Source organism: Nicotiana tabacum, chromosome 20 (genome assembly GCF_000715075.1).
Source record: "Nicotiana tabacum cultivar K326 chromosome 20, ASM71507v2, whole genome shotgun sequence".
In the NCBI taxonomy this organism is placed as follows: domain Eukaryota; kingdom Viridiplantae; phylum Streptophyta; class Magnoliopsida; order Solanales; family Solanaceae; genus Nicotiana; species Nicotiana tabacum.
The window spans coordinates 136,861,549-136,873,870 of record NC_134099.1 but is presented as its reverse complement, the minus strand read 5'-3'; the positions used below and the strand labels follow the sequence as shown (position 1 = coordinate 136,873,870).

The following is a 12,322-nucleotide window of genomic DNA, read 5'->3' as shown; positions in this document are numbered from 1 at the left end:
TAGTCACATCGTTGAGCCACCCCATCAACTTTTTTGCGTAATCATGATATGGGCGTAGTTCAGGCTTCTTGACCTCGTAACTACCCAAAAGCTGATTGACCACTAACTGGGAGTCACCAAAGAATTGCAATTGCAATTGCTTCATATCAACGGCCATTTCAAGCCCAACTATTAATGCTTGATATTCAGCAACATTGTTGGAACAGAGTTGTGTCAAGGTGAAGGAGTAGGGCAAGACTTCATCTTGAGGAGTGACAAATACTACGCCAGCCCCGGCTCCTCCACAATGCGCAGCACCATCAAAGTACATCTTCCATGGAGGTTGAACTTCAACGACCATTGCGTCCTCATCAGGTAGTTTATCAGTTAGCTCCCAGTCATCAGGTATCAGATGATTTGCCAAGAAGTCTGCCAATGCTTGTCCTTTTACAGCCTTTTGAGGGATGTATAAAATCTCGAATTGTTGAAATTGCTAAAACTTTAAGATTATCTCACATTCCGTTAATACTAATGACCTTTCGAGTCTTTTTCTTTTAATTACGTCCACGTGGACATAATTTTTTTTTTTGGTTCAAAGAATATCTATTTATATTATATTAAAGAGGAGTAGTACATGCTCACATAGACATTATCCTTAGGGGTAGACCACTTGATGGGTCGTTACAAAGAGGGGGTTCAGGGTAACTACTGCTAGTGATTCTTATGTTGCATTGCCTCATTACATGTCATAGTTACTGGTTCATCAGGAAAAGTAATAATAAAACAAAAAGATCGTCCAAGAGGACGTTGCAAACAGAGTGAGGGCTGTAGAGCTGGTGGTATAACCCTTTTGACAAAAAATTTGCCTGAGCGGTCATTTTTCAAAGCTGTTTTGTTGATAAAATTATTATAGGGACTAATCGAAGAGAATATAATTGTTATGTGGGGACCATGATATCTGCATTTTACAATGAACTCTCATGCTTGAAACTATGTAGAAGTTTCTTATTATAGGGGTTTTAATTACACTACTTAATCAGTAGGGATAATGGGAACAAAATATGGATTATTTCATGCTTGATACTCATGAATGGTGCGGGAATACTTAATTATTTGTATTATGTTACTTGTATTGAATGATCTCCATTCCTTTTAGACTTTCAATCTGCTTTACATGTTTAATATCTAATCTAGATATACATGTGTTATAATGCTCTACTTTGTCTATTTCTGTTTCTAATGTGTACCATGTATCATAGGCACAAAAAGCAGAAAGGTTCAATGAAAAAGAGGATGGAATTCCTTGATATGGACTAAGAATTCTTGTTGCTAATATCTGGTTCAGCCCAGAATCATGGCATGGCTTTCGCAAATTAAATATTGTAGCGGTTGCTGGCTGGTGGTAAAAGTAATTATAACTGGATTTCTCCTTCACTTTGGCTCTACTCTCTGCTACACATTGTTCATTGTAACATCTACACGTCGCGAATTGGATTGTTACTACCACATTCTTTTTCCAGTTACATGTTGAAATATCAATCAATGGCTACCTACTCGATCGACTTACTGTTACATTTAGGTATTCGACCTGGTGATGGTATTGGGGAGTGGTGGATCTTGAAGATGGCCTGAGTTCTTCCTGTCCTTTTTACTCTATTGAGGAAGAACTTCAATTTATATATATGGTAGATTGTATAGACTGTAAGATGGTGCTTTGACATTTTATCCCTTTGAAACAATGATTATTTTTGTTGAAAACCTGATTAAGTATATTAAAGTGTGTTCTCTCTAACGGCTTAAGCGTTTAGATGAGATATTTACACACTTCAACAATTTTAATTATTCAATTGTATGTTTGGTACCTTTCCATTGAGCCGGGGCTCTATCGAAAGCAATTTCTCTACCTTCAAAGGTAGGGGTAAGGTCTGCGTATACATTACCCTACCTTCAAAGGAAGGGGTAAGGTAGGGGTTCTTTGTTGTTGTTGTTTGGTACTTTTGCGTTGATTCAAATCTATTCTATGGTGGTTCTAAGCTAATTTGGATTGTTTTAGCGTGATAGAGTTGTGGAGAACTGATACAAGTGTAGTAGACAATATGTGGAATCTAACAAGACTTTGAAATAATTTACTTAAAAATTCATGTAACATTAGCCTTTCTTATAAGTTAAATTTGTGACGAATATGTTTGGAGCGAAGGGAAAGGTTTAAGTAAATTTCAATGTTTCTATAAATTGAGGCACAGTTTATGGATTGATGCTATGCTGGAATATAAGATGAAGGTGGAATTGGTAAGTTTCCACACCATATGAAATTAGAACAAAAGCTGAAAATAATTTTCTGTTGAATTCACTCCTTTTTCCAGTGTGTTTGTAATGACGACGGAAGTTACCTTTCATGAGAAAATGTTAATGCTTTTTTTTATGTTTGATTGGTGAGTGAAAAATATTTTTCGAAAAGAGTATATATATATATATATGTGTGTATTAAATATTGACAATAATAATTAAGTATTTATTGGAGCAAGTAAAAATTCAATCAAGTATAAAGATATTTGTTAGAAAAATAATTGGGAAGTCATTTTCCTCTTTAATTGAAAATAAAATATTTTTTGTTAGTCAAATACCAGAAACTGAAGTCATTTTCCTCTTTCATTGAAAGAAAAATATTTTTTGTTTATCAAATACTGGAAACTTGTTATAAATAGAATTGTATTTAAGGTGAATGTCTATATTTAGAGAGATTTTAGGACTTGTTAGTTGGTGGTTAAGTCACTTTTCCCCTATAGAGGGGTCATATTCCTTCTCATCCCAAATCAATAAGAATTCTCTCTCCCTACTTTTCTATGCAATACTCTACTTCTTCTTTTATTATTTTATAATACGTTATCAACACGAGACTCTAACCAATTGAGTAGAAATTTTGGGATTGAGCATAATGATTGTCAATTGTTCCACGAACTCCCTTCATGATTAAATTCTGGATTTAAGGTAAGTATTTACTTTATTTTTCTCTTTTAAATTTTTGACATTCTATAATTTGATTTTAAATACAAGCAAAGACAATAAATTTTTATTATAACTCCAATGGAGTTTGTAAGGAATTATAACCACCCGAAGTGGTAAAATTCTTATGTCTTATCATGATCAAATTCATGTATGATTGTGGGAACAAGAAGTGGAAACCTGTCCCATTGAATTTGCTTCATTCTCATTCCCTTAAGAGAATGTGATAGTAGTATGTGATAAGTCTGAAAGAAGACAAAATTATTACCGTGAAGGTATCAATGGATGTGGATGTAGCAATAGACGAAATTATAATCGTCATCATTGTGATAGTGAGAACAATAAGGATTCTCAAAATAATCCTTCACTCTGTGAAATTAATGTTTGTCATCGATTTGACATGATTTTGTAAAGCACATATTGATGATTATGGTCCATTCATGATGTGAATGGGACAGCATGTGATTTATGAATACTATTCATTCTTGGAAGAATATGAACGTGCTAGTGGTAGTAGTAGTGAATATACCACACTCACCTCTAGAAGGAGGTTTGAGATGATATAAGAAAATAATGTCATTATTATGGCATGAATGGTCATTGGTCACATACCTATTATATGCCAAAATATTTTGGTAATGTGATTGTTAAAGAATAACAGTAATGCAAGAAACAGATCTTGCATATAATTTTGACCATGGCTATAATGGTATAACTTTCTCTTTAAAGGACATATTCACCATATGGATATTGATGAATATGTGGTAGTACCAAATTAATCGAGATCTCTGGAAGAGCCAATTATTGCTATTTTGGAGGAATACAATTAATTATCAATAAGGCATTATGTTGTAGTAAGTCTCAAAGAAACTTATTGAGTTTTCAAAATATTCGCGAAAGCGGTTGGTTATATTGAGACTATAAATAAAGAAAAAATTTAATATCTTCTATCATTACAACTTGTAGCGAGGTAATATTTATATAAAAAGTTACCCACTTTATTCTCCAGTTTGTACTACACAAATAAAAGAATGTCACAATAAAGTAGAAGTTTATTGATATAAAACTCATATCATAATAAACTTGAGTTTATTGATATCCAGTTGGCATAATTGGTTTAGTCATATCAATTTAAGTATGATATGCTAAAATAAAAGAGAATTCACATGGGTAAATATTAAAGAACTAGAAAGTTCTTTACGAATTCTCTTGTGTTGCTTGTTCTCATTAATTAATAAACCAATTAAAATTGGGATTGAATCTCATAAATGCTGAAAATATCAAAAGTGAATATGGGCCCGTTCACCTATCATGTATATCACATAAGATGCATCTATGAGATGGTTACATGTGCGAGTATTATTAACCCGCAACCTGTGTTTGCGAGGTAACTTGCTCAATAATTTAATTTAGAGCATAATTTCCAGATGTTCTATTCAAGACAGTTTATCTTGATAAGTTAGTTTACATCACAGTTGATTTAGCAAAATAATTTATTGAGTGCCTCCACTTAATAACTAAATTGTTACTTATGAGAACAAAGTTATATATCAGTTTGATATAGGTTATATACGAAAGTATATTACATTCTCTCCTCACAAATGGATAAGGGTCATGAACCAAATAATTCCATCTTTTTATTATTGATGTGCGATGTATATTTTGATTAACACCATAACACACAAAGATGAGTTCCAAAAGTTGAGGAAGCAAGTTAGTTTTTCTAACATGAGGGGGAGAGATGATAAACATTTGAGAAAAAGTTACGTGAAATGAATTATCATTTCTACATCTAGATCCTCGAATAAATTATATGAACTTGAAGTTCATAAAAGGATAATTCATCCGCAATATATTGCAAAGTATGTCAGACGCATTTGCTGACCCAAAGAAAGTAATTATATTCTCATTGTAAATGCTCTTATTAGATTGAGTCCTAGAAGGACAAAATCTATGGTACGCCTATAGACAAATCGATTTTAAATAAAATTCTTGAAATAGAAGATGAGCAAATGATCATAATAAAGAGGCAAGTGATTTAGAAGATCACATGACATAACACTTCATAAATCTCATGAGAGATTCAGACACCTGAATAGATGAATGAAGAGATCTCTATGTTATGTCTTTATGAAAAATAAGGATGTTGGAACTGATATAAAATGTTCGTCGATGACATTTATGATAGCACTAAGTATAGATGAGGATCTTAAGCTTGTCGAATACAGACACAAAAATATTGGCCAAATGAAAGAGACACAATTTGAATAGAATTGGTTTCATATGAAAGACATGTAGTTTTGGACATGAAGTTCAAACACTCTAGAGTCAATGGTGTGTTTGCAATCACTTTCATGTATCTTATGTCTGGAATGACATAAAAACTTGATATGCATCTAAAATCTATTTGTATGGCTTATTTGACTATACTTATATGATAATCCCTGGAGGATTTAAATTGCTTGAAGCACATACAATTCTTGATTTTGAAGTACCACTTTCTCAGTGCAATTTGTGCACAAATGTATCTTACTATAACTATAAGCATGATAATACGATAGCAAGAGTTTTCACCTCTATTAAAATGACGATTCCAACAAGATCATATTAAGACAATACATCTCTATCAAGAATGATGATTTCAAGGTGAAACAAATTCATTCAAGTTAATATGGTTGATTTGTTTATCAAATCTCTACCAATGATCTTTTGAAGATGGTGCACAAGATTGGAATGCGAAGGCTCAAGGATGTGAATTAATTGACGCTCTCATCAGGGGGAGTTAATATGCGTTGTACTCTTTTTCCTTACAAGGTTTTATCCCACTGGGTTTTCCTTGCAAGGTTTTTAGCGAGGCAACCAAAAGACGTATTTCTAAACATGTGTACGCTTTTTCCTTCACTAGAATATTTTTCCACTGGGTTTTATTTTAGTTAAGATCTTAACGAAGCACATTATCTATTGAATAGACATTTAAGGGGGGAATGTTATAAATAGAATTGTATTTAATGTGAATGTCTATATTTAGAGAGATTTTAGGACTTGTTACTTGGTGGCTAAGTCACTTTTCCCTTATAAATAGAGGGGTCTTATTCCATTATAATTCATCCCAAATCAATAAAAATTCTCTCTCCTTATTTTTCTCCGCAATACTCTTCTTTCTTATATTGTTTTATAACAAAACTGATTTCTTGCTTGTCGTTCCCTTTGCGAGGCTCATAGATAGGCAGCCTTTCGTTTCCAGCGGAGGCCATGCTTAACTCCATGTCATAGGCACGAGCGCAAGTTCTTCAAATGTGCTAGGCTTGATACCTTGCAAGATGTAGCGCGGTCCCCAATGCATGCTTTGGATGCACATATCTATTCTAAAAGCTTCACTAGGCCTCATTTGTTTGCACTTAATAGAGGTCTGAATCTTAATCATTCAGATCTTAGACGTTAAGTGTGTTTGTTTTTAAAGCCCGGATCTTAATTATTCAGATCTTAATCATTAAGTGTGTTTGTTGTTTTTACTTCACAACCACTTAATGGGTCTGAATAGGTCTGTATGATTAAAATCTATAACAAAGACTTAATTTCATTAAGATGCTATCACATATTCATTATTAACTGCCTCCACCGCCTACCATTATCAACTATCACAATGCCACCACCACCACCACCACGCCACCATCATCCTCAATCATAGCCTCCATTATTGACCATCACCACCTACTATCCCTACCACTCCGACCACCATCATTCTCAACCACAATCAACAATCATCTACCTCAATGACAAGACCTCATCACCATTAACAACCACAGCCGGCACTGGCCATCATTATAACTTACCACCACCCACCCACCACCTTCCTTAGTCACAACTACTATCATCACCTGACATTATTAACTATCACCACCCACCACCACCATCCCCAATCATAATTGCCACCACTACCAATCACTACTAGCTACAAGCATGAACTACCATCATCAACCGAAACTACCACCAACCATCGCCTCTAGTCGGCATTCACCCGTTAGCCATCACCACCAACAACTATCATATTTTAAAAAAGTATATATTTTATTGATAGAATATTAGATTAGTTAGTATTTCATTTGAATTTTGTGTTTATTAATTTTCAAATAAAGATAAATTTTATATATTCAGATGTTAAAAATCAAACAATCTTAATTATTTCTATTCACATCTTAATATATTCAGATGTGTATTCAGATTCAAATGCTTAATCTTAATACACATCTTGATATTTTGATTTCAAACGTCTTAATCTTAAAAAAAAAAAACAAATGAGGCCTTACTCTCTCACATCTCAAATTTTTATGAACTATAAGCAGTAGAAAAAGATACTGTTCATCCGTAAGAAAAAAATTGATGTCCATATTAGAAATTGTAAAAAAATGCATTGCGTGTTATATTTCTTTGTTTTTTTGTTACATGGAGGGAGGGGGAAAGGATAAGAGAATACTATGCTACTAATGAAGTTTAAACCTTACAATATAATTTTTTCCTCAATTGCAATATTAGTTAACCTAGTTGAAATCTCTTATCAGTTTCGTGTGAAAAAGTAGAAGTAAAAAAACTAAAAATGGATCTTCTATAAATAAAAAAAAGTAAGCGATGCGATAGAATAGACAACAGTACAAAATTTTAATCTAAAATAGTTTACTGTAACAAGTATAAAAAAATGTACGTATCAAACTTAAAAAGCATTTACTGACAAATTTATTGGTAAACAATAAAATAGTTTAGTCTGCTAAAAATAAGGAGTATTCGTTAAAATTTAATGATAATGTTGAAGTATCTACATAACGTACTCGGCCGTGGGTCTTGTTCGTCCTAACAGCAGATCTACTGTTCTTTCCTTGAACTGTCTTAGGGGCAATGTCGTCCTTTAACTTACTCGGACCTTCAGCCATTGTTGCTTACTTCACTTTACACAAGCTTCAGTGCATGACTACTCCGCCGAGAAATTCGTTAGCAAGGGCAATGCATTTGTAGTCCATGGTGGAAGCGAAGGAATTTACTCTTCTACCCCTAACTTCAACGAATCTTCTTCCTCCTCCTCATATGGCGACTCTTTTATTCGGTAAATATGACTATATTTCTAATAAATTGCTTTAATCCAACTTAGTATTCTCTAGCCTTTTAATTTTGTTTTTATTACATTGCGGGTATGGGGAGGGGATTACAAGGTGAAGTTCAGGTTGCCAACCAACTGAGCTACTACTAAAATTCTCCTTTGGCCTTTTATTTATTTATTTATTTATTTAGTATGTAAATACTTTTTCCGGCTCATTTTGGAGTAGAGCAGAATTGATACAGAGGATTTATATAGCTAATCTTAATTTGAGATTATTGATTATTAGTTGATTGATTGAATTTGGAGTGGTACTATGTAAATTAGATTCTCAAAATAGCCCCCTTTCAACATGATCCATCACTTAAAAGCTTATATTTTACTAGATTTTTTTTATGATAGTGGTATCATAGCTAGCTTGTATTAATTCACGGGTGCTTGCTACCTCCCACCAATGTAGGTACTGGGTAACTCTGTCCAACAATGCTTAGGCAGATGCGAAAAATTCACCTAGTGGCTTTTGACTCCGCTAGTATTTGAACTTGAGACATCATGGTTCTCCCCCACTTCAACTATTTGGCCACACCCTTAGGTTCTACATTCTACTTGAATTCTAACTTTTCACATTAAAACTTAAGCTAGATGTTAAATGTGACACCATCCTTCTTCTAAAAGTACATCTAGCTCACGCATTGTTTCTCGTTATTCTTGTTGGTAAGGAAATACTTGTGATCCATATTTTTGGTGAAAGAAGATAAATAAAAATGTGTTTCTAACCTTATGGATAATAATCTTGAAGTTGTTTTTTTCCTAACGTCAAATGAAGAAAAGAAAAAGTTGTGCATATTCCAACATCAATTGAAATAAAAGTCAGGCATTTTCTGACCTTTATCATTTGTGAAAATCAGCTTCGAAAAGATTATATTCCGGAGGCCCGATGAATTTTCAAACTTTAGCTTAGGATCAATTCATGCAGTTGTGTTTGAGGTGGATGACCGAGAGACAATCGGGGGCTCTGCCTATGGGGGCCAGAGAGCTGTTTGTTGCACAGCAGATCTTGCAAAACTAGGAGTTTGTACACAAGGGGAAATAATTCACCGCCCATCTACTAATAATCCTGGTTGGCCTCAAGTATTTGGTGCCTCATTTGGCATTGACGAGCTTGAAGCAAAACTGCACCCTAGAACAATACATATTACAAAAACGGGAATGTATAATATATATTTTATGCACTGTGACCCTAAGCTTAAGGAAGTTGTTGTTGAAGGGAAAACCGTATGGAAAAATCCTACTGGTTACCTACCTGGTAGGATGGCCCCATTTATGAACTTCTACGGGTTCATGTCTCTTGTGTTTGTGTTACTTGCAAACTTTTGGTTTTCGCAGTATGCAAGATTCTGGAGAGAAGTTCTTGCTTTACAAAACTGTGTTACTCTCGTTATAACATTGGGTATGTTTGAAATGGCTTTTTGGTACTTTGATTATGCTGAATTCAACGAAACTGGAGTCAGACCGACTGGGATCCTTGTATGGGCTGTTACCTTTGGTACAATAAAGCGTACAGTTTCACGTATGATTATCTTGATGGTCTCTATGGGCTATGGTGTTGTTAGACCAACTCTTGGTGGCCTTACGTCAAAGGTCCTTTTGCTAGGAGGAACTTTCTTTCTGGCATCGGAAGTGCTTGAACTGGTAGAAAATGTTGGTACTGTTAACGATTTCTCAGGAAAAGCCAGGTTATTTTTTTACTTCCCGTGGCGATCTTGGATGCTTTCTTTATCCTTTGGATATTCACTTCCCTATCTGCTACGTTGAATAAGCTGCAGGTACATTGGCCTATACTTTTGTTTATAACTTTATGTCAATTTTCTGCTCTGTAAAAGGGTTTCCATTCCACATTTCCTATTATCTTCATGTATTTGTGGATGATCAGAAATCTAGAGATGATACAAGTCACTTTCATATATTCTGGGTTAATCATGGCATGACTTCATTTTCTCAAACCATTATTACTATCAAGCACTGGTGGTTAATCACTGATGTTGTGAACTGACAGACTAGAAGGTTGTTGGCCAAGTTAGACATATACCGGAAGTTCACCAATGCACTGGCTGTGGCAGTTATTGTTTCTGTTGGTTGGGTATGCTATGAGGTAATATTGGCCGTCTCCAGATTGAAGCTGATTTCTTGTTTTAGTTCCTTCAATCTAATATAGTTGATTCTTAGCTTTTGTCTGCTAAAGAGCCAAGTGATGACAACACAAACGTGATCTGTTCAAAGAGATCTGAATTAAACAAAGCGAAAAGGTCAAACCTTTTACTGAACTTGTCCCGTTCATGTGTTCATGGAATGAGCTTTAGAAACAGTAACCAAAATATGGAGCACTTCTCCGATCCATGACTTTGACCTGCACTTCTAATTTTGTGTGTGTGTGTGTGTGTGTGTGTGTGGTGAAGAAGGACTTCGGTTCTCGTCAAACAAACATGAAAAAGTGAAATAATGTGCTTACGAGTGATAAGAAGGTGCTTTAATCAAAGGAGTCACAGTTGTACTGTTATTCATGTCCATTAAATAAGTAAAAGCATCATAATTTTTTATTTTTTTAAAGCATCATAATTCATTTTTGTAAAGCATCATAATTCATATTATCCTTTTCTTTCAGGAATTTTATGAAACCTGGACAAACTATAGTTTCAGAAACTGATTAAAGTAAATCCAAGATAGGGGGATAATGAGTTTTTCCATAATCTGAAGCTAATTAGATTGGACATGATTGTGGAATTTGTGTGAATCCTTGAAGATACAGAGAAAATCATCTAGAAATGGAAACGTACTCCTATTGGATACTCGTACTTGAGTTCATATAACGTAGTTTTATCGTCCTCCTAATGTTCCCTGTTTTTATATTACCAAGTAAAGAATTAGACTTGTTTTTTCCTGGCAGCTGCACTTCAAGTTCACTGATGTGTACAATGAGCGATGGCAAAATGCCTGGATCATTCCTGCCTTCTGGCAAGTGGTGTCTTTCTCTCTCCTTTGTGTCATCTGTGCACTTTGGGCTCCATCTCAAAACACCATGAGGTAATACCAGGCTTTCTATCAATGCATGTATTAAGTATTCATGAGTTCACAGAGCTCCTCTTGCGCAATTGCTTACCCTGTAACATTCTACAAATGTTCGATTTATAATGATGATTGTTCATGATGGCCTTTGAACAAGGGAGCCATTCACCCGTTGCAGTTTTTATGTTAATAGAGTGTTATCTAGCATTTCATCTTTAATTTGCTAGACCTAGAACGAAAGGAGAATACCTCAACCATGTGAGAAAATGAGATGATTTCCTCCTCGCCCCCAACCCTCCCTATTTTCATTTGAGAGATCATGAATTAATTTTCTTTGTCATTTTAGGCGGAAAGAAGAGCATAAAACATATTCTCCTGATGTCAAAGATCCAGCACCGTTTTGTTCAAATTTTCTTATATTTCCGCTTTCCCTACAAAAAGAATCTAAAAAAACGAGTTTTTCTGTGAGAAAATTCAGCATTTGTTAGATGCGATAGTTACTCTCTTCTATCTACACACTTCATACTCATTGAGTTTATTTGCAATACATCCAGATATGCATATTTTGATGATAGTGAAGAGTTTGACAATGACGAAACATTGACGCTCATAAAACTGTCCCCTCTGCCATCAAAGGATGCAAGAAGTCAATCCGAAGTGAGATCAACACTGGGTGGCAATGAGGCATCTAATGGTGGTGATCTGGAAGAAGACAAGACAGAGTAGAGTATATAATTATATTCACACTACTGTAACAAAATGTGTCATGAGAAAAGTAATTGTTCTTAGAATCTTGTAGCTGGTATTCTCTGTATAAAAATTATTGAAAGTCAGGTGAAAACCAAATAGGTAATACGATAGGAAATTTGCCGTTGCCTTCTCTATATTCATGTTTTTTTTCAGTATTTCTTACTGGATACTGTGATGTTGTCCACTGGAGCCTGCCATATAAATGAAATTGGGTATTCTGCTAATCCTGCAGTATGCTTTTCACCCTCTTTAGCTAGCGTTTGGACATAGATTTGGTTGAAACTTAAAAAAAAAAGAGTTTTTGAAGATGAGATGAATAATAATTTTTGAAAGTTGAAATTCTGTTTGGATATGCATTTTACTTGAAAAGAATTTAAAGTTTTGTGAGTAGAAAACTTCAAAAATTACTCTAGAGCTGTTTTTGGGATTTAAAGATATTGC

General features: G+C 34.4%; 1 pseudogene; it reads left to right on the top strand.

The window, feature by feature from the left end:
• The first annotated feature begins 7,892 nt into the window (after window positions 1-7,892).
• Window positions 7,893-12,105, top strand: LOC107832310 (uncharacterized; annotated as a pseudogene).
• Window positions 12,106-12,322: the final 217 nt, after the last annotated feature.